The 26,024-nt window shown below is 41.9% G+C and overlaps 1 protein-coding gene across 7 annotated transcripts in view; it reads right to left on the minus strand.

Annotated features, from left to right (window-relative positions):
* PKIB (cAMP-dependent protein kinase inhibitor beta) overlaps positions 1–26,024 on the minus strand; it is a 72,428-nt gene that overhangs the window by 39,728 nt on the left and 6,676 nt on the right. Inside the window, exons 1-2 of one of the 7 annotated variants that reach the window (XM_077300650.1) lie at positions 7,721–7,949; positions 2,916–2,996 (exon numbers count right to left, since the gene is read on the minus strand). The exons of 2 other annotated variants lie outside the window; for them this stretch is intronic. The gene's annotated coding sequence lies outside the window, so the exon portion shown is untranslated. Of the gene's footprint in view, positions 1–2,911; positions 2,997–7,720; positions 7,950–13,164; positions 13,293–26,024 lie in introns of those variants that run through there. 4 more of the 7 variants (XM_077300639.1, XM_077300630.1, XM_077300621.1 and 1 more) reach the window with 4 other exon arrangements.

Genomic DNA, 26,024 nt, shown 5'->3' on the forward strand with positions numbered 1-26,024 from the left:
AAAGATCATAGGGCACTTCTAGCAGTGGAAAATAGGAGGACAAATTTTGCTGACTGAAGAAATGCTATCCTATCAGTTTCCCCCCATGCTGTTCTTGAAAGTCCCCTTTCCCTACTTGAACAGCTTATGGGAAAGCCTTTATCTCCACCTCAAACTGCATACAGCAGAAGAAAAGGGAGGATCTGAGCACTTGTGGCTACCTAAATAAGACCAAGTGGAGGGGAAGGGCCCTCTCACTCATGTGTAGATTCCCCACTGCCTCTCAGGTATTCTTGGGCCAGAAAAGCAGGGGAGGGGTGGTACAGGATCATAATACATACAAAATATTTTTCTGAGAAGATGGAATAATTCCTATCCTAACAAATGATCACAACAGTCCTCCACTTTACAAATCAGAGAAGATGCACTGTAAGGTTTGTAGTGGGATGTTGACAAATCATAGGCATAGGATGCCTCACCATGGAATGTTTCCAAAGTCCACGTTAATTTGACTTTTGTCCCCATGTATCTTCTGTTATATAAATAGACTATTGTCAAACTTTCCTCCTTATTCAAAGTCATCAAAGCATAAAACATGTGTTCTCCAAGTCCTTTTTTATACCACCTGCAAGCTTTGTACTATGTACATCCTCCTCATGAGAGAAGTTCAAAGTGTCAAACATTATGATTGTTAGTTAAAAATAACAAAATGGAATATTTGCTGACTCTACCCACAAAAAGTTAGGACCTTTTTTTCCTTCAGAAGCTGATAAAATAAATTAAACTGGTAATTAGTTTTAAAAGCATCAGTAAATGCTTTCTATCCAAATTAACAAATACCTCCCGTAAATACCCCAAGGAAATCTACAATAGTAAATGAGGCAATAAATCCATCTTGAGGTAAAGCTACACATCAGGACTATTTTAAAATAAGCATATATTTATTTTATAGGCATATAATCCTTGGAAGGCAAGGATTCCATATAACATATGAAAAGAAATCAAGCGGCCATGTAATTACATTTCTAGATCAGATTTCTAAATCATTCTGTTTCCTGGATAAATTTGGACAGTACTTTAATACCCTGACCTCTTTAAGCCACTGTTTTTTGGATGACAGCTCAGGAGACGTCTAGCAGTGACAGAGTACTTTGGCTCACTTAATTATTTTGCTCCCAGCTCACAGATGTAGATGAAGGTCTTAGTTACACTTTAATGATTGCTCACCACAATTAATTTCCTTTCCTCTTCTTCTCAGCATCTGTAAGCATCTATCATAATGCACTTCTGATTAAAGCGTAGGCATTGAAAAGCCTTCTTGCAAGTGAAGTTCCTGCTGAGTGACAGTCTTCCACTTGACATGTAATTAAGAAAGCTGCACTTATCCCTGTAGCAGTGCTTCCATCACTTCCATTTGCAAACAGTTAACAGTGTGAGGGTTTAATTCACCTGAAATACAAGGCTGTCTTCTGCTCTGGTTCACTGCCTCCCACACATACAGAAAGTGAGCAGAGCAGGAGGGTGTTGCTCATCCAAGCAAACCCATGCACCTCAGTTTTGCTTAATCTTTCTTAAACTGTGGTTCATTGGACTGCCATTTTGTGATAGTATTTCTTGAACATGCTTTGTGTCAGCTTGCTTCCATAATAACACAATTCTTTGAGTTCACAGCATGTTCAATTTCTTCAGTCCCCTTTTCTCCTGCTTTCTCTTGACAAAGAATCCTTGCATATTAATTGTGAAGAGATCTAATGCAAGCAGACACAGATCCCCAAAAGCAACATGATCACCTTATGATATCAGAACAGCAAAAGATAAAGAGAGGAGGCAGAAAGCATGCTCACAAATCCAAAGAGTGATTCTACAGAGTGACAAAGACCACCATAAGGAACAAAGTTTGACACTCAGAATGTGCTGACAGCCTCATTATAGCCCCAACAGTTTACAGTAATTTTCCATTTGTTTTAATTGCAGGTCAAGATTCTTACATTAGAGTCATAATTACTCTCCTGAATTCCACTTACACCCCCCCACACACACACACACACACCAGTTTTCCCAGCAGGTTGCTTCTGGTTTCATAGCCTTTGAAGCAACTTTTCCAAGGGAACCTTCTTGATAATTTGAAAATCCAGAAGGTAAGCAGCTAACCATCAGCACAAAATGAGCAGGGACTAGAAAACAGAATAGACAAAAGAAATAAAGGCAGCTCTGTCAGCCTAAGCAATTGTGAGAATCAACTGGGTATATGAATGGGAAATGGGTATAACAAAAGTAGTTATTGTAAGCTGAAAATCACTGAATTTAGAAAAAGTACAGCTATTCAATCTGTCCTATAGTTTGATAACAATATTTATATAGCTGTTTGTTCTCATCATTGTTATCTATAACAGTAGTGATATTAGTATTATTAATAATAATAATAATAATAATAATAATAATAATTAATAATAATAATAAATACCACCATCCCTAGTGGCTCAGGGTGGTTTATAACAGATATGATAAAGTAGTATGATGTGATGTGGCAAAGAGTCTTTCTGCAAAGAGCCTTTCTTCCCTGTTGTTGACAGTCTTTCCAAATATCACAATGACTATTAGAATCCTGAGATCCAGCTTCTTTTATGAGAGATGATTTTATTCAGCATTTTATTATGTCTCAGTACCATGATTTCTGAACCTAATTTGTAAGGATGCTTGACTTTTATGCACACTGCTAAAAATGGAGAGCTGCTGCTGAGGATTATGGATAAAACATGATTTTATTATTCAGTTGTAATGATAAATTCTTCACTGCATATTTTCTTTTAGCATTTACTGGTAAAATTATTTTGGATCAAAGCTTCACAAATAACCATCAATCAGTCCCCTCCCATCCAGATAGGTAATGGACATATTTATCATCTGCCCTGCCATTATCCCACAGTCTCACCAACGTTTTGAGGAAGATGGATGTTCTCTTTCTCTGTCTTGATTCCTAATTATACCTGGCTGTACAAAGCTTCAGTTGAATGCAACTACAATGAAAAGAGAAGGACAGTGATGAAGAGGCTGTGGACAAAGTACACAGAGAATGTTGACTTCTTATGAGTTTTATATGGCAGTATAAGAAATGAGGTAACAATATATGTTGTAAAAATGAGGAAAATGGGCAGAAAATTACATATTCAACAATCCTTCCAAGTGAAGGATCTTTTAAGTCCCACCAGTTCCATTAAAGAGACAAGTATATACTTATCTTTTCCTTGTGACATTAATAGGAAGCCAGAAAGCTTGATGTTGGTTGGATTTAGTATCAGAGTCTGATACTACAGAGAGTTTAAAGATCTGAATATCCTGAATATGATCTCTAATTCGTTTCAGTGTGTAGATTCAATGGGTAACAACAAAAACAAGGGCTATAATGAAAAATCTCATTAAGACTGCATCCATGCATAGTTAGATATTATCACTGCTGTAAGAGTCATTTTCACAACTGGATTTTCCTGTGTGCACAAGGCAACACAATCCAGGAAATGAGTGATGACTGATATAGAGCTACAACAGCACAATATCAAGTAATGTATGGATATAACCTTAACACAGCCATCAGTGTACCTAACAGAAAGCACACTGTCAGTTAACTAGTTTATGAGTCCCAACTGGTAGAGGAAGCTCACTGGTGGCTCAGGAGATATGGCTATTGGTCCGGGTACAACATTTTACCCCATCATAGGACATCACTCCTATGGCTAAAAGTAGGTTTCTGGTCTGCATGTCAGGTCAAACTGTAACTCAATAGAATAGTTATTGGGTTTATCTTGGAAGTGGGGAAAATATAAACTGCCCAGAAGAAACACCATGGTACAGTGAAAAATGCTAATAGCAAAAAGAAAGACAAACTGCATGGACTTTAAGAATTGCCTCTTCCTTTAAAAATAATATAATGCTTTTTTTTAACAAATGCATATTTTTTTGCTTTTCAAATAACTTCTATAATGCAACAGGGCATACATCTTCAAGAAATGAGAATTGCCCTCTTTCTAGTTCTTCACAGTCATGAAGAAACCCTGGGGTGAGAATTATTTGGGTAAGGAGGATGGTGCACCACTGGATGTACTGCCTGTTTGCCAAGAAAACTGAACCCCAGAAGGTCTATTTGGGACCAGGGTTACCAGGTCTTGTTTTAATGAAAGAGAACAAGGGGCTCCCTGCTTCTCTTAGGCAACATTCACCCTGTTAGAACCAGCATCCTCTTCTCAGTCCTCAGGGATCTCCTGCACTTTCTTCAAGATAAAGGATCATTGCTTTCAGTGGAAGAACCAGAGTTATGTTTTGTTCTGCTGCTGTTCCAAATATCTTTTTCTCAAACAAATGTAGCAACTAGGACTGCTTTTTCAAGGAAGAGAGTGGAATGGGATGATTCTTTAACCCTTCCCAGTCCTCTTGTTTCTCCTACTGATAAATGTCACCACTGGACTATTCTTATCCTTACTCAGGTATGTTTCTCTTCATTCCACCCCAGTTGTATTCTTGGCATGTCTATACATCAACTCCCACTTTATCAGCATAGGCAGTGACAGAATAAAAAGGTGTGAGCAAAATATTTCTCCACCTCAACTTTTACCTGCACCTATTGCAGCCAATAGGTACGTCAGATGGAACGTCAGATCCATGAATCAAGGTAAGCTGGACGTGGAACGTCAGATCCATGAATCAAGGTAAGCTGGATGTGGTCAAACAAGAAATGACAAGACTGAACATCGACATTTTAGGAATCAGTGAACTAAAATGGACAGGAATGGGTGAATTTAATTCAGATGACCATCAGGTATACTACTGTGGACAAGAATCTCGCAGAAGAAATGGAGTAGCCTTCATAATCAATAAGAGAGTAGGAAAAGCAGTCTTGGGATACAATCCCCAAAATGACAGAATGATCTCAGTTCGAATCCAAGGCAAACCATTCAACATCACAGTGATCCAGGTCTATGCCCCAACCACTGCTGCTGAAGAGGATGAAGTTGATCAGTTCTATGAAGCCCTACAACACCTTCTAGAAGCAATGCCAAAAAATGATGTGCTTATCATCATGGGGGATTGGAATGCTAAAGTAGGAAGCCAAAAGATAACCGGGATAACAGGCAAGTTTGGCCTTGGAGTACAAAATGAAGCAGGGCACAGGCTGGTAGAATTTTGTCAAGAGAATACAATGGTCATAGCAAACACTCTTTTCCAACAACCCAAGAGACGACTCTACACATGGACATCACCAGACGGTCAACACAGAAATCAGATTGACTATGTCCTCTGTAGCCAAAGATGGAAAAGTTCTATCCAGTCAATAAAAACAAGACCAGGAGCTGATTGTGGTTCAGATCATGAGCTTCTTGTTGCAAAATTTAGGCTTAAATTGAAGAAAGTAGGGAAAAGCACTAGGCCACTCAGGTATGAACTAAATCATATCCCCGACGAATACACAGTAGAGGTGACAAATAGATTTAAGGAATTAGATCTGATAGCCAGAGTGCCTGAAGAACTATGGACGGAGGTTCGCAACATTGTACAAGAGGTAGCAACTAAAACCATCCCAAAGAAAAAGAAATGCAAGAAATCAAAATGGCTGTCTGAGGAAGCTTTACAAATAGCTAAGGAGAGAAGGGAAGTGAAAGGCAAGGGAGAAAGAGAAAGATACACCCAATTGAATGCAGAATTCCAGAGAAAAGCTAGAAGAGATAAGAATGCCTTCTTAAATGAACAGTGCAAACAAATAGAAGAAAACAATAGAATGGGGAGGACCAGAGATCTTTTCAAGAAAATTGGAGATATGAAGAGAACGTTTCATGCAAAGTTGGGTATGATAAGGGACCAAAATGGTAGAGACCTCACAGAAGCAGAAGAGATTAAACAAAGGTGGCAAAATTATACAGAACAACTATACAAGAGCGAGCTTAACATCCCTGATGACCACAGTGGGGTAGTTACTGACCTGGAGCCAGACATCCTGGAATGTGAAGTCAAATGGGCCTTAGGAAGTCTGAGCAACAATAAAGCTAGTGGTGGTGACAGCATTCCAGTTGAACTATTCAAAATCTTAAAGGACGATGCAGTAAAAGTACTACACTCAATATGCCAGCAAATTTGGAAAACTCAACAATGGCCACAGGATTGGAAAAGGTCAGTTTACATTCCAATCCCAAAGAAGGGCAATGCCAAAGAATGTTCAAACTACCGCACCATTGCACTAATTTCTCATGCTAGCAAAGTTATGCTCAAAATCCTACAAGCTAGGCTCCAGCAATATGTGGACCGAGAACTTCCAGAAGTACAGGCAGGATTTCGAAGAGGCAGAGGAACTAGAGATCAAATTGCCAACATACGCTGGATCATGGAGAAAGCTAGGGAGTACCAGAAGAAAGTCTACTTCTGCTTCATTGACTATGCTAAAGCCTTTGATTGTGTGGAGCACAACAAATTGTGGCAAGTTCTTAAAGAGATGGGAATACCAGAGCATCTTATTTGTCTCTTGAGAAATTTATATGCAGGTCAAGAAGCAACAGTGAGAATTGAACATGGAATCACTGACTGGTTCAAAATTGAGAAAGGAGTTCGGCAAGGCTGTATACTGTCGCCTTGCCTATTTAACTTGTATGCAGAGCACATCATGAGAAATGCGGGATTAGAGGAGTCACAAATTGGGATCAAGATTGCAGGGAGAAATATCAACAACCTCAGATATGCAGATGATACCACTCTAATGGCAGAAAGTGAAGAGGAACTAAAGAGCCTGTTGATGCGGGTGAAGGAGGAGAGTGCAAAAGTTGGCTTGAAACTCAACATCAAGAAAACAAAGATCATGGCATCCGGCCTTCTCAATTCCTGGCAAATAGATGGGGAAGAAATGGAGATAGTGACAGATTTTATTTTCCTGGGCTCCAAGATCACTGCAGATGGGGACTGCAGCAAAGAAATTAAAAGACGCTTGCTCCTGGGGAGGAAAGCTATGGCAAATCTAGACAGCATCCTAAAAAGCAGAGACATCACCCTGCCAACAAAAGTGCGTTTAGTCAAGGCTATGGTATTTCCAGTTACAATGTATGGCTGCGAAAGTTGGACCATAAGGAAGGCCGAGCGTCAAAGAATTGAGGCTTTTGAACTCTGGTGCTGGAGAAGACTCTTGCGAGTCCCTTGGACTGCAAGGCGAACAAACCGGTCAGTCCTAGAGGAGATCAACCCTGACTGCTCTTTAGAAGGCCAGATCCTGAAGATGAAACTCAAATACTTTGGCCACCTCATGAAGAAGGAAGGACTCCCTGGAGAAGAGCCTAATGCTGGGAGCGATCGAGGGCAAAAGAAGAAGGGGACGACAGAGAATGAGGTGGCTGGATGGAGTCACTGAAGCAGTAGATGCAAACTTAAATGGACTCCGGGGAATGGTAGAGGACAGGAAGGCCTGGAGGATCATTGTCCATGGGGTCGCGATGGGTCGGACACGACTTCGCACATAACAACAACAAATTGCAGCCAATGGATTTCAAAATATATATGACTATTCAAAATGAAGAAGAGTGAGGAAGTATCTTCTCCCAATTTTTAGAGTAAGCCTTGGCTGTTTTTCATATTTTCATTTGAATGATTAATCTTTATTGCAAAAGAACAGCACCATAAAACAAAGAAACACCATGAGGCCACAAGGCTTGGAACTATAAATATCCCCCCTCCCCCACCCCCAAAAAATCTGTTCACTTTAACAAGCACTCACCTATCATTTAAATACATCACTCTCAGTAATTTCTTCTGCTTCTGAAAACTGGTTTATAACTGGTTTATACAGAATGGTATCTGGAAATCAGTCTTCATTTCAGGATTAACTACTAATGTAGCTTCAAAAGAAAACAAAGAGAGAGGGGCCATCTGTTTCTAATTATAAAGTACTCCTGTTCAATGCAACAGGATATTTGGTTTTCAGTACTCTGTAGCATTCTGCTCAGGTGCTTTGTTCAGATTAATAACCATAAACTAGCAAGATCTCATAATGAAATGAGTAATCAGAAGTGCTTTTGGATTCATTGGGAGAACTGCTATCGATCTGAAACCATGATAAAGAAATGGTTATATCTTCAAGACATAAGCACACATACATATAGGCCCACCCTTCAAATGCTTTCAGCATTTAAACTTCTCCAAGGCAAGCATCTAGGGATGAAAAGTTTCTAGTCCATGAGAGGAAAATACAAATATAACCTGGCTCCCTAACATTAATATTTTAGTGCACGAGAACACCTATGCATTCAAATGCATGAAAGCTCCCAGGTGCTTCCTGACACAATATAAAAGAACCTTCCAACTGTTTACATAATGCTGGACAGATCAGTAATAGACACAATCCATTTTTCAAGGCAACTTTAAATAAATCCTAATAGCAGATTAGCAAACTCCATCTCCTCTGGAGATTTAATTTGCCTGACCTTTTGCTGCATTCACAAGAAGCCATTTAAAGATAGGATGGTAAGAGAAAAAGGCAGGAATCCTAGCTTGTGCCGCTAATTTTTTTATATCTGCTAAAAAAAAAAAACCAACACAGCCAACCTTGAGTAACGTTAATTTCATAAAAGGGAGACAGAGAAAGAGAGAGATAAGATACCACTCTACCATACGAGTTCTATTATTCAAATGGCCACGGGGTTTGATGTTAGTATCTTTACATTGAGAGAGAAATGTCTGCAGGTGTTCACACAGAAACAAAATGGAAATAAAAAATTCTCCTTGTATTATTTGACGTTGGACATTCCTCTAAGAAAATCTTGCAATAGAGAGAAAGACTGGAAAAGCTAGCACATACTAGTTACAATGTAAATACAAATAATGGCAGTTCACATTATTCCATAAATGGACAGAACATGGGACTAGAGTTTTGTCAGCTGGAGAATCACAGGTTCTACTTTTGGATTTTTTTCTCTGAAAATTAAAATGCCCTGTCCCTCATGATTAAAAAGACAATCATGAATATACATTATGTACAGGTGTTGGGCCCAAAACCAAATACCCATCCCTCTCAAAAAAATCTCATAATTTCTAATACAACTCATGACTTTGACGTTGAACACTGGGAATTAGCAACAGCAACACTCTCTGATGTTCCTGTTTGCACAACTGCCTCATCGGGTGGGTGTGCCTTTGCAACATTCATACCATGAAAGCAATAATTTACTGATGCTGAATACAACAAGGAAACCTCTAATCTATGTATAAAAGAAACTTCTCTTTCAGGCAACAGGTAGACTTTTATGAAAATATTTTCACTGATGACAAAGAATACAATGTGAGAATTCAGTCAAACAGTAATCACCTTTAAAATATTCAATGAACTGTCATGTTTACCACTTAATCCCAAACATTTTTCTACTCGAGAGTAAACCTCTGATTTTGGCTGAACTTATTTGCTAAATGGCATTACAGAAAAAAGCAAATAACGGAACTGCCGTCAATAGTTTAGGTCCACTCTGCAATGCAATTATGTGCAAATAAAATACAGAAACTGGCTGCAGTTGTCCAGGTTGTGACTCAGGCTAGCCTGCAGCACTAAATAAATTGTCCAGCTCATGTGTCTCATGTTATTTCATTGCTTATCATGGGGGGGAAGGGGGGGAGAAGGAAAATAAGGAAGGTAAGCTTCTCTTTATTAGAACATCTTGGGCTGGTAAATGTACTTCAGAGGAGCAAAATCTTTTGAAACTCACACTAAACAATATAATGTGTATTAGAAAATATTTAGGAAACAAATAGCTATATCAATCAGATATGTTTCTTCTAGATGTGGCAGGCATACATTTCAACAGTTAAATATTCCATAAAGATGAGCTTGCCCCTGTGTTGGAGGCAGGTGACCTTTTCATTTTATTGATGCATCATTTGTTAGCAAGAGCAGAAGGGGTAACCCCTAGCCCTGGAACAGTTGGGGCAAATTTAGCAGCATGGCAAAGCTTCTTCTACTGTCCATTTGCTATAACGGCAGGTATCACCAATGATAAAGGACACTGCCTAGGTCTGCCCATATTTAATTATCAAGACTTGACCCATTTAGCACACTGCTGTTACAACCGGACTTCTGGCTTTATAAATAATTGTTTATTTTCTCTACTGCTGCTTTTAAAAACCATTTACATTTATGATATATTAAGTGATACATTCACCATTTTTTATTTAAAAGGTCATATTTCACAGCTATAGTTACTATAATTTCTTTGATTTTTTAAAATTCTAATAAAACTATAATGCTTTAAAAATAACTGACAATTATTAAATCAGTTAACTGACCAAATCTTTTATTGATCTAATGACTAACCATAATTATCATGGGATTTGTATCTGGCAATCATGTCTGTAGGCCAAATCTGAATGAGGATGTCTGTGCAGAGTACTACAAGGTTCAATTTCAAACCCTCAGCAAGATTTTACCACTTTGAAGAAAGAACCAGTATCCCTCACCCTGTGTCTCAGAACAAAGTTTTCAAGTTTAGTATAGAACTTGAAAGGTTATTTAACAAGAAATCAAAAGCAAGCCAAAAGCTGAGAACTGAAGATGGCGCCATAAAAAAAGCTGGACTTCTGTTCAGCTCTTAAGCCATGCCGAGGGTCAGGAGCTTCTGCACCTGGCTGACCTGAGCAGATATGCAAATCTGCTCACCGGTCGCCCCAGGAACCGGGAACGGCATCCTGAGGGTCCTACAGATCCGTGGGGAGATAGGAAGACCGACCTCCCTGGATTAATAGCGGCGTGTGCTCAAGGTCACGATGGCGTCTTTGTCGCAAACAACTTTACAAGCTTGAAACGACCAGCTGACCTTACATTCTTCCCAGACCATCATTTACCAGATCGACAGGAGCAGAAGCTGACAGAAGCTGGAATCTACAACAGTAAGAATTGAAAGCTTTCTGGCTTTTCTCTCTCTTCTCCCACAAGCTCTTCCCTCCCCCCCCTCTCAACCAATTCACAAGCGAATTCCTTCTTTCGCCGAGTGAGAGACTCCCAGCTAATTATACCCATTAACCAAACAAAGAGAGTGCTTTGAAGATTTATTGGTGAAAGTTCGGTGGGGGAATTTGACTTGATACGGAGATCGACAAACTGATAATTTGGGATCGCTCGTGCTCCCGCGAGACCTCACGAGACTTTCTGTTTATAGTTTGTGACTGCCTAGAACTATGGAAGAATTAACTAAGGCACAGCTTTTCCATTTGTTATGCAAAGGAAACTCAGAGATACTGAAAGCAGTCAACAAGCTGGAAAAGGAAATTCGTGGGACTAAGGGGGAGCTTTTGGATGGAGCCCAAGGTCCGGAGAGACCAGCAGATGACGTAGCTCAGCTAACAGTAAATCAAGTGAAACTTCAATGTCTGGAAGTTAATCAACTGGAGGGAGAGAGTGCCAGAGATGTAAAAACCCAAAGTACCTTTAAAGAACCTGGGAAAACAGATTCAAGGAAGGAAAGTACCGAAAACCTGGAAGTCTATTCAGAGCAGGAAATGACTTGGATCAGCAAAATAAAAAGAATCTATTCAAAAGCGACAGCAACTAGGAAGCTATCAGGAGATATTTCTGTGCGACCAGAGGAAGAGATCCAGATTGACAAAGGATTCAGAGCCCCCTCAAAGGCGATTACAAGCAAGAATCAAGTAAGAGATTTCTTTGGCCCTGACAGAAGGACAATCAGAAATACTCTACTATGGAAAAAAACACAATTTCATTTTCTGCGACCACCTGAAAGATGAGCTGAACAATGGAGTACTCTCCTGGCTTCCTGTGGGAAAAATAGCAGTAGTAACCTTTAGGACAGGTCCAATATATGAAGGGAACTGACTTTATATCATTTAAGACAATAATAGAATATATCCTTATAATAGATTATACCCTCCTATGTATCAACAACTACTTTGTTAAGAAAGATGGTAATAACTCCTAGATCAGGATTAATATGCGATGGGAATTGAATATGTATGTTAATATGTATGCCAAAAGAGGATGACAAACCATATTTTATAGGCATTAACAAGACAACAGTAGTAATTCTTGGGTTAGGGCCAACTTATGAAGGAGACTGACCTAATATCATTTAAGATAATAACAGAATGTATTCCTATAACAGATCATACTCTCATATGTATTAACAATCACTTGGCTAAGAAAAATGGTAAAAACTCCTAGATTAGGAATAATATGTGATGGGAACTAAATATCTATGTTAAAGAGATGGCAAACCATATCAACTGGTCGCTTTTTCTTTACAACTTCTCTGTAAATGCTTTACATAATAATAAACAATAAAATTATTATTATTAAAAAAAAAAAAAGCAAGCCAAAAGCCTTAAGATGACCTAAATAATTTCTTTGATTATTAAAAGTCTGGCACATACATGTGAGAGGAAAAGGATACTTATGCAATATAATCTTATTTGCTGCTATGCTAACCTCTGTCCATTCTCATTAAAAATGGAAAAATGGAAACAAGCCAAAACTGATGCAAAATTCTTCCTTTTTAGAGTTGAAGTTCCTTAGATTTTTCCCATCCCATGAAGGTCAGACCTTACAAACTGAAGTTCAGAAATGACTGTTACTAACAATTGGAGTGTTCACACGAAGTTGAATAAATTCACGTAAACTATTTATACCCATAAAATTCAAGAGCGCATATGATGCTTTTGAATTAAATTGACTAAACTATTTAGTAAAGATGGAAAAGCAATGAGTTATCAGGGCTTCTCTTGATTTATTTGTTGATATTTTATAACTAGTTTGGTGTAGTGGTTAGGAGTGCAGACTTCTAATCTGGCGAGTCGGATTCGATTCTGGGCCCCCCCCCCCACACACACACACATGCAGCCAGCTGGGTGACTTTGGGCTCACCACAGCTCTGACAAAGCTGTTCTGACCGAGCAGTGATATCAGGGCTCTCTCAGCCTCACCCACCTCACAGGGTGTCTGTTCTGGGGAGAGGAAAGGGAAGGCGGCTGTATTATTATTATTATTATTATTATTATTATTATTATTATTATTATTATTATTATTATTATTATTATTATTATTATTATTTGGATTTATAGCCCGCCACTCCTCTAAGGCTCGTGGCGAGTAACAGCATGTAACCCCCCCTGATAAAAACCCCTAATACATAAAAACCATCCTAATAGATAAACACATCAACTGACCTAACACGACGACATTACCCAAAGAGGAGACCAGGGATAGCCTGAAAGGACTGCAGAAGAGGAGGACCCGATCTCACCGGGTGGCGCCGGCCTCAGCCATAAGCTTGGTGGAAGCTGCTTTCAGACACCTTGGGTTGAGAAAAGCGGCATATAAGAACCAACTCTTCTTCCATTTATTTATATTTGCATTTATTAACTGCCACTCCTGGGCCCTGCTAGCTCATGGCAGTTTACAGCAAAAACAGTAAAACATAAGGCCCACATAAAATACAAATTGCCAGATGCTGGTGGCAAAATCCAATCTATCTCTTCCCCTCCCCACCTGCCCATGCCCAACAGTAACAACACATCACCATGCTGGGGGGTATCTCCTGTCCAGATGTCCAGCCTATGGGCCTATACAGGGAGGGACCCAATCTTCCTATCCTGGTCTTAACCCAATGCCTGGTGATAGAGCTCCATCTTGTAGGTCCTGCGGAACTGTGATAGCTCCATCACTAGCCACTAGCCATTTTATTGTCATTTCTATTATGGAAATCAGAATGAATAAGGCAAACCTGCAAAATAGGGATTTTATTTATTTATTTATTTACTAGTAATTAAGCCCATTGTACCCAAAATACAATGGGCGCTAGAAAGCGGGAGTAGAGGGGGGGGAAAGGCGAGGGCAGCGTTTCGAAAGAAAGAGCACCTGAAAGCGGAGGCATAGTCGAGGGCGGTCGGCAGCAGCACCGGCGGGACGTCCTTTTTTCGGCGGCGGGGTGGTAAAATAGTGGAGAAGGGAGGCCGTGGCTTCGGGCGGCGGCTCCCAGGCGGTCTGGCGGCGTGTGCGGCGGCGGCTCGGCGGAGGGCATATTCCTGATGGTATGTTGAGTTGCGGCTCTGTAGGGAGTCCCAGGCAGCCGGGCAGGTCGACGGGCAGGGAACCCCCACCAGCCGCGCTGTGCGTGGCTGCCGGGGACTCCCTTGTTGGCTGGCTGACGCGGCGGTAGGCGCTTCCCATCTGTTCTCAGTGTTGGGCGGCGGCTGGTTTCATCGGGCGGCATCGGCGGCGGCCATCTTCTTGTTGTGAGGGGCAGCGGCGGCCATCTTCTTGTTGTGCCGGGCAGGGAGTCCTCCTTTGAGCGGAGGCAGGCGGCTCCTTCTTGTTGTGCCGGGGGCTCCCTGAGGCGACGGCCTGACGTGGCGAGAGGCGCTTCGCGCCTCTCGTCGCATCAGGTCGGGAGCAACTGCGAGCCGCGCTGCGCGCGGCTCACAGTTGCTGGGGCTGGGAGGTGGCGGCTATCTCCCTGTTGTGGCGGGGTCTCCCTCAGGAAGCGGCCTGACGCGGCGAGAGGCGCTTCGCGCCTCTCGCCGCGTCAGGCCGGGAGCAACTGCGAGCCGCGCTGCGCGCGGCTCGCAGTTGCTGGGGCTGGGAATCAGAGGGACAATGAACAATTAAAACCACTTCTACCAGTATCTTCTAGAACAAGGCAAGTCTGAGGGATGGTGAAATTGATTACACTAGACCAGGGGTGAATAAACTGTGGCTCTCAAGATGTTCATGGATCAAAATTACCATGAACATCTGGGGAGCCAGTTTGGCCACCCCTGCACTAGACAACCCCCCTTCAAGGATCGCTGCCTTGTTGTGGCAAGGGGGCTTGCGTAGTTCAGTGAAGCTATGAGCTATGCCGTGCAGGGCCACCCAAGACGGACAGGTCATAGCTGAGAGCTCTGACAAAAGGTGATCCACTGGAGAAGGAAATGGCAAACCACTCCAGTATCTTTGCCATGAAAACTCTATGGACAGTTCCAATAGGCATAACGATATGACGCTGGAAGATGAGCCCCTCAGGTCGGAAGGTGTCCAATATGCTACTGGGGATGAGCAGACGGCTAGTACGAGTAGCGCCAGAATGAATGAAGCGGCTGGGCCAAAGCCGAAAGGACGCTCAGTTGTGGAAGTAACTGGTGGCGAAAAGACAGTCCGATGCTGTAAAGATTTTTATTCCATAGGAACCTGGAACGTCAGATCCATGAATCAAGGCAAGCTGGATGTGGTTAAACAAGAAATGAGAAGACTGAACATCGACATTTTAGGAATCAGTGAACTAAAATGGACAGGAATGGGTGAATTTAATTCAGATGACCATCAGGTATACTACTGTGGACAAGAATCTCGCAGAAGAAATGGAGTAGCCTTCATAATCAATAAGAGATTAGGAAAAGCAGTCTTGGGATACAATCCCCAAAATGACAGAATGATCTCAGTTCGAATCCAAGGCAAACCATTCAACATCACAGTGATCCAGGTCTACGCCCCAACCACTGCTGCTGAAGAGGATGAAGTTGATCAGTTCTATGAAGCCCTACAACACCTTCTAGAAGCAACGCCCAAAAATGATGTGCTTATCATCATGGGGGATTGGAATGCTAAAGTAGGAAGCCAAAAGATAACCGGGATAACAGGCAAGTTTGGCCTTGGAGTACAAAATGAAGCAGGGCACAGGCTGGTAGAATTTTGTCAAGAGAATACAATGGTCATAGCAAACACTCTTTTCCAGCAACCCAAGAGACGACTCTACACATGGACATCACCAGACGGTCAACACAGAAATCAGATTGACTATGTGCTCTGCAGCCAAAGATGGAAAAGTTCTATCCAGTCAATAAAAACAAGACCAGGAGCTGATTGTGGTTCAGATCATGAGCTTCTTGTTGCAAAATTTAGGCTTAAATTGAAGAAAGTAGGGAAAAGCACTAGGCCACTCAGGTATGAACTAAATCATATCCCCGACGAATACACAGTAGAGGTGACAAATAGATTTAAGGAATTAGATCTGATAGACAGAGTGCCTGAAGAACTATGGACGGAGGTTCGCAACATTGTACAAGAGGTAGCAACTAAAACCATCCCAAAGAAAAAGAAATGCAAGAAATCAAAATGGCTGTCTGAGGAAGCTTTACAAATAGCTAAGGAGAGAAGGGAAGTGAAAGGCAAGGGAGAAAGAGAAAGATACACACAATTGAATGCAGATTTCCAGAGAAAAGCTAGAAGAGATAAGAATGCCTTCTTAAATGAACAGTGCAAACAAATAGAAGAAAACAATAGAATGGGGAGGACCAGAGATCTTTTCAAGAAAATTGGAGATATGAAGAGAACGTTTCATGCAAAGATGGGTATGATAAGGGACCAAAATGGTAGGGACCTCACAGAAGCAGAAGAGATCAAACAAAGGTGGCAAAATTATACAGAAGAACTATACAAGAGTGAGCTTAACATCCCTGATGACCACAATGGGGTAGTTACTGACCTGGAGCCAGACATCCTGGAATGTGAAGTCAAATGGGCCTTAGGAAGTCTGAGCAACAATAAAGCTAGTGGTAGTGACAGCATTCCAGTTGAACTATTCAAAATCTTAAAGGACGATGCAGTAAAAGTGCTACACTCAATATGCCAGCAAATTTGGAAAACTCAACAATGGCCACAGGATTGGAAAAGGTCAGTTATATTCCAATCCCAAAGAAGGGCAATGCCAAAGAATGTTCAAACTACCGCACCATTGCACTAATTTCTCATGCTAGCAAAGTTATGCTCAAAATCCTACAAGCTAGGCTCCAGCAATATGTGGACCGAGAACTTCCAGAAGTACAGGCAGGATTTCGAAGAGGCAGAGGAACTAGAGATCAAATTGCCAACATACGCTGGATCATGGAGAAAGCTAGGGAGTACCAGAAGAACGTCTACTTCTGCTTCATTGACTATGCTAAAGCCTTTGATTGTGTGGAGCACAACAAATTGTGGCAAGTTCTTAAAGAGATGGGAATACCAGAGCATCTTATTTGTCTCTTGAGAAATTTATATGCTGGTCAAGAGAGTTTCTCGCTGGGGGAGCGGGGAGAGGGAGCCACAGCCCGGTGCCAAGGCTGCCACGGCCCGGCACTGGGCCACCGCCCGGTGTTTAGGGACCACTGATCTAGGGCAGTGGTCCCCAACCCGCGGGCTGCGGCCCGGCGCCAGGCCGCGGCTCCTTCTTCCCTCCCCCTCCCGAAGCGAGAAGCTCGCCAGGCCGCGAGCGAATCACCCACCAAAGCGGCCAATTAGCTCGTGGTCCGGCAAGCTTCTCGCTTCGGGAGGGGAGGGAAGAGAAGCTTGCCAAGCCGCAAGCTAATCGGCTGCTTTAGCTTTAGCGGCCGATTTGCTCGCGGTCCGGAAGCTCAGCAGTCCGCACATGCGCGTTTGCGCTGGGGCTGCCGCGCGTGCATGGGCCCCCGGATCGCCCTCTTCCACCACTTCGCCGCAGCGGTCCGCAGCAAGCAGAAGCTTGCGGACCGCTAATCTAGGGGATACCAAAAAGACCAAACAGCCTGGATTTTCGGGAGGAGAAAATCTATGCAGACAAATCTAATACTTTTCTCTAAGACAATTGCATGAGTTGGATATGCTATAGTTTACTTTTGCTGAGCTTTTGATTCAGCACCTTATAAAAGCCATTTAAATTCTCATTCTAATCAGATTGGTTTAACTGCTATCACATGGGCTTTAAACCAACCATAAGCAAAGGGTACAACATATTTTGAGTCCAGTAGCACCTTTAAGACCAATAAAGGTTTATTCAAGGTATGAGCTTTCATGTGCACACACACTTCTTCAAATACAATGTCAATGAAAAAAAATGTTTCATGTAAAGCAGTGGTCCCCAACCTTTTTATCACTGGAGACCGGTCAACGCTTGACAATTTTACTGAGGCCCGGGGAGGGGGTAGTCTTTTGCCAAGGGATGTCGCCGCCGCCTGAGCCCCTGCTCCACTTGCTTTCCTGCCAGCCCCCCTGACTTCCCGCCTCCCGCTGTGGGGGCACTGCCAGCAGCAGCTGTGCAGTGCCATGCCAAGGGGGAGCCCCAGCCATGGCCGCCGCTGGAGAGCATCAAATGTGAGTGGCAGGGCAGCCCCCAAGGCAGCAGCTGGGGAGGAAGACAAGGAAGAGCCGTGGCCCGGTACCAACTGATCCATGGACAGGTACCAGTCTCCAGACCGGGGTTGGGGACCACTGATATAAAGGTCTTATTCTTTTCTTTAAGTACTTACAGAAAAATAGACACTGAACTATGGAGATACAAAATGGTGTTGTAAGTAATACCACTTTTCAGATTTAAAAACTCCTCAGTACTACCACCAGATAAAACAGTATAATTATAGAATAATTAAGATGAGGAATAGAGGACTAATGGCAATTAAAAGCACTTAAGAGTTTGTCCCTTTTTAAATGGCAAACTCTTAAGTGCTTTTAATTGCCACTAGGCCTCTATGAGAACGTTTCATGCAAAGATGGGTATGATAAGGGACCAAAATGGTAGGGACCTCACAGAAGCAGAAGAGATCAAACAAAGGTGGCAAAATTATACAGAAGAACTATACAAGAGCGAGCTTAACATCCCTGATGACCACAATGGGGTAGTTACTGACCTGGAGCCAGACATCCTGGAATGTGAAGTCAAATGGGCCTTAGGAAGTCTGAGCAACAATAAAGCTAGTGGTAGTGACAGCATTCCAGTTGAACTATTCAAAATCTTAAAGGACGATGCAGTAAAAGTGCTACACTCAATATGCCAGCAAATTTGGAAAACTCAACAATGGCCACAGGATTGGAAAAGGTCAGTTTACATTCCAATCCCAAAGAAGGGCAATGCCAAAGAATGTTCAAACTACCGCACCATCGCACTAATTTCTCATGCTAGCAAAGTTATGCTCAAAATCCTACAAGCTAGGCTCCAGCAATATGTGGACCGAGAACTTCCAGAAGTACAGGCAGGATTTCGAAGAGGCAGAGGAACTAGAGATCAAATTGCCAACATACGCTGGATCATGGAGAAAGCTAGGGAGTACCAGAAGAACGTCTACTTCTGCTTCATTGACTATGCTAAAGCCTTTGATTGTGTGGAGCACAACAAATTGTGGCAAGTTCTTAAAGAGATGGGAATACCAGAGCATCTTATTTGTCTCTTGAGAAATTTATATGCTGGTCAAGAAGCAACAGTGAGAACTGAACATGGAATCACTGACTGGTTCAAAATTGAGAAAGGAGTTCGGCAAGGCTGTATACTGTCGCCTTGCCTATTTAACTTGTATGCAGAGCACATCATGAGAAATGCGGGATTAGAGGAGTCACAAATTGGGATCAAGATTGCAGGGAGAAATATCAACAACCTCAGATATGCAGATGATACCACTCTAATGGCAGAAAGTGAAGAGGAACTAAAGAGCCTGTTGATGCGGGTGAAGGAGGAGAGTGCCAAAGTTGGCTTGAAACTCAACATCAAGAAAACAAAGATCATGGCATCCGGCCCTCTCAATTCCTGGCAAATAGAAGGGGAAGAAATGGAGATAGTGACAGATTTTATTTTCCTGGGCTCCAAGATCACTGCAGTTGGGGACTGCAGCAAAGAAATTAAAAGACGCTTGCTCCTGGGGAGGCAAGCTATGGCAAATCTAGACAGCATCCTAAAAAGCAGAGACATCACCCTGCCAACAAAAGTGCGTTTAGTCAAGGCTATGGTCTTCCCAGTTGCAATGTATGGCTGCGAAAGTTGGACCATAAGGAAGGCCGAGCGTCAAAGAATTGAGGCTTTTGAACTCTGGTGCTGGAGAAGACTCTTGCGAGTCCCTTGGACTGCAAGGCGAACAAACCAGTCAGTCCTAGAGGAGATCAGCCCTGACTGCTCCTTAGAAGGCCAGATCCTGAAGATGAAACTCAAATATTTTGGCCACCTCATGAGAAGGAAGGACTCCCTGGAGAAGAGCCTAATGCTGGGAGAGATCGAGGGCAAAAGAAGAAGGGGACGACAGAGAATGAGGTGGCTGGATGGAGTCACTGAAGCAGTAGGTGCAAACTTAAATGGACTCCGGGGAATGGTAGAGGACAGGAAGGCCTGGAGGATCATTGTCCATGGGGTCGCGATGGGTCGGACACGACTTCGCACATAACAACAACAACAACAGGCCTCTATGTCTCATCTTAGTTATTCTATAGTTATAGTTTTATCAGGTAGCATTCTGATTATGCAGGAGTTATATAATAAACTGCCATTTCCATTCCATCTTTGAGTCACACAATGGCTATAGTGAGTGGGTTAACTGAACTCTAGTTCTATAACTTGAATCTTAAGTAAATCAATAGATGGAAGATAGGTCATGAAACATACATTTTTAATTATAAAATTCAATTGGTTTAACTTCTGTGTAACTTAAAATTAGCCTCCATGAACTTCCAACATCTTGCATTTTCCTCGATAAATCTCTTGACAACAGTTGGCTTTCTGTAGAACAAAGTTATACTACAATTTAAACCAATCTGAAAATTTAGTAGTGTAGATATCTGACAAAGAACTCTGGGAACTGTAATTTGAGGGAATTGCTTAGAATTCTTAAAAGTTCTCATCCTTCACAGAATTGTAATTCTTAATGTTTTTTTCATTGGAAACTATGAGGGTTAAGCAGGTTAGAAATAAATTTCAGTTAATCATGAAATAAAGGCCGGCTGACTATTCCTGAGAGTTCTGGCTCTTGGGGCTAGCAGATCTTTAAAATAATTAGCAGAACTTCTGGGACTGGGGGGTAAGAATATAGCCTCTTCTGTAAGGGAAGTGAGAGGAAATTTGGTACTAGGCCAAAAATCCAGCTCATAAAGAGCCACAGTAAATGTTTCTAATTCCAGAAAATAAAAAGCTGAAGCAGGCCCAGTCTTGTTAGATCTCAGAAGCTAAGTAGGGGTGGTCCTGGTCATTATTTGGGTGGGAGACCACCAAGGAGTACCTCAGTTACTATGTAGAAGCAGGCAATAGCAAGCCATCTCTGGATGCCTCTTGCCTTGAATACTCTATGTGGTGACCAAAGGTTGACTGCAATTTGACAGCAAAAAGGGGAGACATAAACGTACCATATCTCCATGTCAAGCACTTCGGCCAAGCAAGAAATAGAAAAGGTGGTATTGATAACCAGCACAGTGGAAATTTAACCATTCTGTAGTGTTGTAGAAAGTGGCAAAACCAAACAGGAGTCTAATGGCACCATAAAGACTAATGGCATTTATTTCCGTATTAGCTTTTATGAGTCACTGTTCACATCATTAAAAGTGGCTGACTTAAACTGCAAGATGATTATATTCAGAATAGGAAGATTTTTAGATTTTATTTGTAAAAACAATTAGCCAGTATTCAAAATGCAAGCATTTTTAGGATGCCCATCTTATGTTTAAGAAGCAGGAAAATTAAACATAATATATCAAAAGCCACCACATAACAGCGATATAGACCAGATGATATTTGAAGTTACTTCTGAAACCAAGTTGGAAGGGTAATCACATTCTAATTGCACATTTTTAAGGCTATAATTTACAATGGCCAAGGAAGAAGAGCAGGACCTTTAACTTGCTTAGCTTAAAGGGCACTTCCCCACTCTACTCCAGGACATGCTTCCTGTAACTCACCATGAGAAAGTGAGGCCCTATTGATGTCCACACACCTATCCATGGTCAGCCATGTGCAGGATATGGAGGGAAAGATACTTTCATTAATTTCATTAATTTCTTATTTCTTTGTCACCTTGAGTAATTATTATTTTTATATATAAAGGTGATATACACATAAAATAAACACATTCTATTAAAATATATTTATGCTTTCAGCCCAACAGGCCCTCAAAGTAGATAATAATAAAAAGTCTACATTAAGCAGACAATATTAATATCAATAACTAAATAAAACAAAGCAACAACCAATAACAAAGCCAGAAAGAGTTCTACAAGCAATCTTGGGTAAAATATTGTTTTAACAGTATGAGCACCTGGGCTTTGGTTATTAACTGCAATATTTTTTCCAAGGAGAACTACCATGTAAAAATGCAATGGAAGGACTTTATAACAAGAAGCCCAATACCATTCCAGAGAGCCCAGTGAAAGAGGTCCAGTGTGACAAGGCTATGCAGCAAGTTTTTATAACTCAACCCTAAACTCTTTCTAATACCACTGACTTCAGTGGCCTTAGAAGGGTGTAACTCTGCTTAGGGTTATGCTGTTGCCCATTAAAATGTTTATAGCATACAGTGGAACATCTGCGTGAAATGTTGGAATGACAATGAACGGTGTAGTAAGGCCAGTGGGCTGATCTATGAAGTGAGTATCTCTTTAGCAAGATGACAGTTGTATGAAACACCTACACAGGTAATTGCTTTATCTGCAGCCTCATCATGCTTCGGTCAAGCCCCAGTGTAAGAGTCCTTACAATGTGTAAGATTACCCTTCTATGACATATTGTAAGTGTATCTTAGAAGAATATAATTGCTTCCTCCTTTTCAAAACCCAAACCCTATCCATATAGAATTATTTGAAACTAGTAAGCAAGCCCGCTGCAGGGAAATGCAGCGGGCGCTAGGACTCACCGGCGGCGGGCTGGTGGCGGCGGTGGCGGCTGGTGGTGGTCGGTGGCGGCAGCAGGCTTTTTTAGGCAGCAGGCAGGCAGGATCCCTCGGGCGGCGGTCTGACGCGGCGAGAGGCGCAAAGCGCCTCTCGCCGCGTCAGTCCGCCAGGCAGGGAACCCCCGGCAGCCGCGCTTTGCGCGACTGCCGGGGGCTCCCTCGGGCGGCGGCCTGACGCGGCGAGAGGCGCAAAGCGCCTCTCGCCGCATCAGGCTGGGAGCAACTGCGAGCTGCGCTGCGCGTGGCTCGCAGTTGCTCAGGCTGGGAATCGGAGGGACCAATCGGCAGGCGTTTCGCGCCTGCCAATTGGTCCCTCCGATTGTCTGTCGTGAGGAAGGGTCCAACCCGGACCCTTCCTCATCACGGACAAAGCCCACCTCAATGGGGCTTAATGAATTATTTAGTCCGTGGCGCCTGTGGCGCCACGGGCTGTTTAAAGATAAGCAAAAAACCCAAACACTAAAATTGAGGAAACAAGCTTGCTGTTGGCAGGTCTCTTCAGTTTCAGAACAGAGTTTACATTGCTGTCAGCAGCCTTAGAGCACATTTGTTCTCTGAGCATCACAGATGCCAGACAATCAAGGATATGAGGTAAGAAAATATTCCATCTTATGTTACTGTTCCTCTGCTGAAGACTAAAATAGAACTTATAAGGTTTTGATTATTACAGTTTTTAAACTACCAGAAGACATAATAATAAACAATATTTCACATATTTTGTTGCCTTGAGTAAGAGATCAACAAAATCAACAGGGCTTGTGGAAGTCTACCATTTGGTCTTGCTGAACATCTAGGATCAATGGGATGACTGAGAATGGTATATGTGCTGGGAGAAAAGTGGATTCCATGACAGCAGGAGTCATGCAACATACTGACATACCTAAGGACAGAACACCAGTTGCTATATGTGGGAGAAGGCACTACCACATCACCACCTCTATAGCCCCTTGATAAAACAGAGGACTATTTCTCAGTTAAGAGCCTCTTGTGGTGCAGAGTGGTAAGGCAGCCGTCTGAAAGCTTTGCCCATGAGGCTGGGAGTTCAATCCCAGCAGCCGGCTCAAGGTTGACTCAGCCTTCCATCCTTCCGAGGTCGGCAAAATGAGTACCCAGCTTGCTGGGGGGTAAACGGTAATGACTGGGGAAGGCACTGGCAAACCACCCCGTATTGAGTCTGCCATGAAAACGCTAGAGGGCGTCACCCCAAGGGTCAGACATGACTCGATGCTTGCACAGGGGAAACCTTTACCTTTACCTTTATTTCTCAGTTATGTATCTGACAGCCTTATACTTCTTTTCAGAAAAAACATAGAACTCTGAACACACAAGTAACAAGGTGCTACGTATGTGGAATCTTCATATTCACAAGGTTCATCATGAAATTACAAAACTCAATGGGACTTTGCCTTTTGTTACAGTATTAATATACAATGCATAGTTCAAATCACACTCATAAAGTAGGAAAATCAATTATTATTTGTAAAGGGATATTAGTTAAGTACATATTACTAAAGCTACAGTGTGCCAATCATTCTGTACAACACAGTTAAAAACTAATTAAAACTTTTTAATTTGTTTCCATTTATTTGAAAAGTCAGAGCAAAGGAACAATACTTGACATTTTCATGGAAAAATAAGCTGTTCTTAAATAAGTCAAAACAACTTTTTGTCCATATGGTTTCCTGGGACTGCTGAGAAAAGAAAAGAATACTTGTGTATTTTTCAGTTGCAGAATTAAAAAGGAACATTCCCATCACTGAAACTTCATGCTAAAAAAACAAGGCAACACATTTAAATTTCTGCCTGATCAAGAAACTGTTATGTGAATTAAAAATGATGTCAAACATATTTATAGTGTGCGGTTGTTCATCAAGCCAGAAAGAAGAGATAAATTTCAGGTCACCAAACAATTGTATTTGAAGATTGTATGTAAAGTTCTCTGAAGTCACAGCTGCCTTATGACAACCCTATATGGTTTGGATAGCAACCCTGGACATCCTTGGAGACCTCCCATTCATATACCAACTATGACCAACTCTATTTGACTTCAGAGATCTGATGGATTCAGGCTGGCCTGGATTATCCAGGTTCAGAACACCCAAAGATTACCTCTCAATATTTGAGAGAAAAAATTTCTTAAGACTCAAAATCTGCGTCAGAAATGCATTGGGCTTGATATAGTCCATCAGAAGTACAGAAGTCAGTGGTTCTCACAGATTTTTATAAAACTATTATTTTTCTGTCTCGTATAATTGTTAATAGGTTTTCACTGATCCAACATGTAGCTTTTTGTATTATTACTTTTATATTTAGTAATCTTTTGAAGGGGTTACCCCCCCCCCCAAAAAAAACCCCTTTGGTTGGTGTTAGACTCAAATTATTCTGTGTAACAGTATACAAGTGCTAATAGTAAATTTGGCTTTCCCTCTGAACAAGGCTCAACATGGCCATTAAATGCAGCCTGTCTCCCTACAATGCTATATACTCATAAATGCTAAACATGTAAAATAAAATATAAACTTGCTCAGTATTTGAGAGTCCTGCATTTTATATCAGGGAGTAATTCACATGTGGATCTCAAAAAAATGCAATACACTTGGTGGGTCCAGAACAGTAAGTTCAGAAATGTGGTTCACTTCAAAAGGTTTGAGAACCACGGCTACAGGATGGAAGGCCCCCCGCCCGCCCGCTCATGCAGGCAACAAAATATGCCAGAACAATTAATGGGAGGCTTGTGCACACCTTCCATCTTTCACCACTCATATAAGTCATATAGCCTCAAATTATTTCATTCCTCATAAAGCCTTGGCATGCTGAATGCCCTTGCATAAACAAAATATTAAACAAAAGCGGAGGGAAGGGCTATGTGATAGAGATATACTTATGAGTACAGCTGCTATACCCACAATGGCCTAGATCAAATTATTGTTGTATTCAAAGTACAGAAAACCTGTATTTCCTCTATCTTTAGTCTTCACAGAATTGAAAAAATGTTTAAATTTCAAATTGATAATGAGATTAAAATAAAAGTGTTACAACTTTTAGAAAGGGAAAAAATAATTGTGTTCAACCTTGCTATATCTCCTATCCGCAGCTGTTTGCCCCCAAATCAGAACAGTTATCTGAACAGAAACAGGCACATGAAGGTAGATTGTCTTAAAACACCAAAGAAGATTGTGGTAATTTGGGGGGAAGGCTTGTATTTGTGGTGCATTCATCAACATAAACTTATTTCTCAGCATTCTTCCCAAAGGGGACCCTGAGTGGTTTACATTAGCAGTCCCCAACCTTTTTCCGGTTGAGGGGGAGCTGCTGGCCCAGCCGCACGCACACGCGTTTTTGCCAGCAGGTGGCGCTAACGTGCATGCACAAAGTAGCCACGCATGCACGTTTATGCCAGCAGGGGG

This window comes from Paroedura picta, chromosome 1 (genome assembly GCF_049243985.1).
Source record: "Paroedura picta isolate Pp20150507F chromosome 1, Ppicta_v3.0, whole genome shotgun sequence".
In the NCBI taxonomy this organism is placed as follows: domain Eukaryota; kingdom Metazoa; phylum Chordata; class Lepidosauria; order Squamata; family Gekkonidae; genus Paroedura; species Paroedura picta.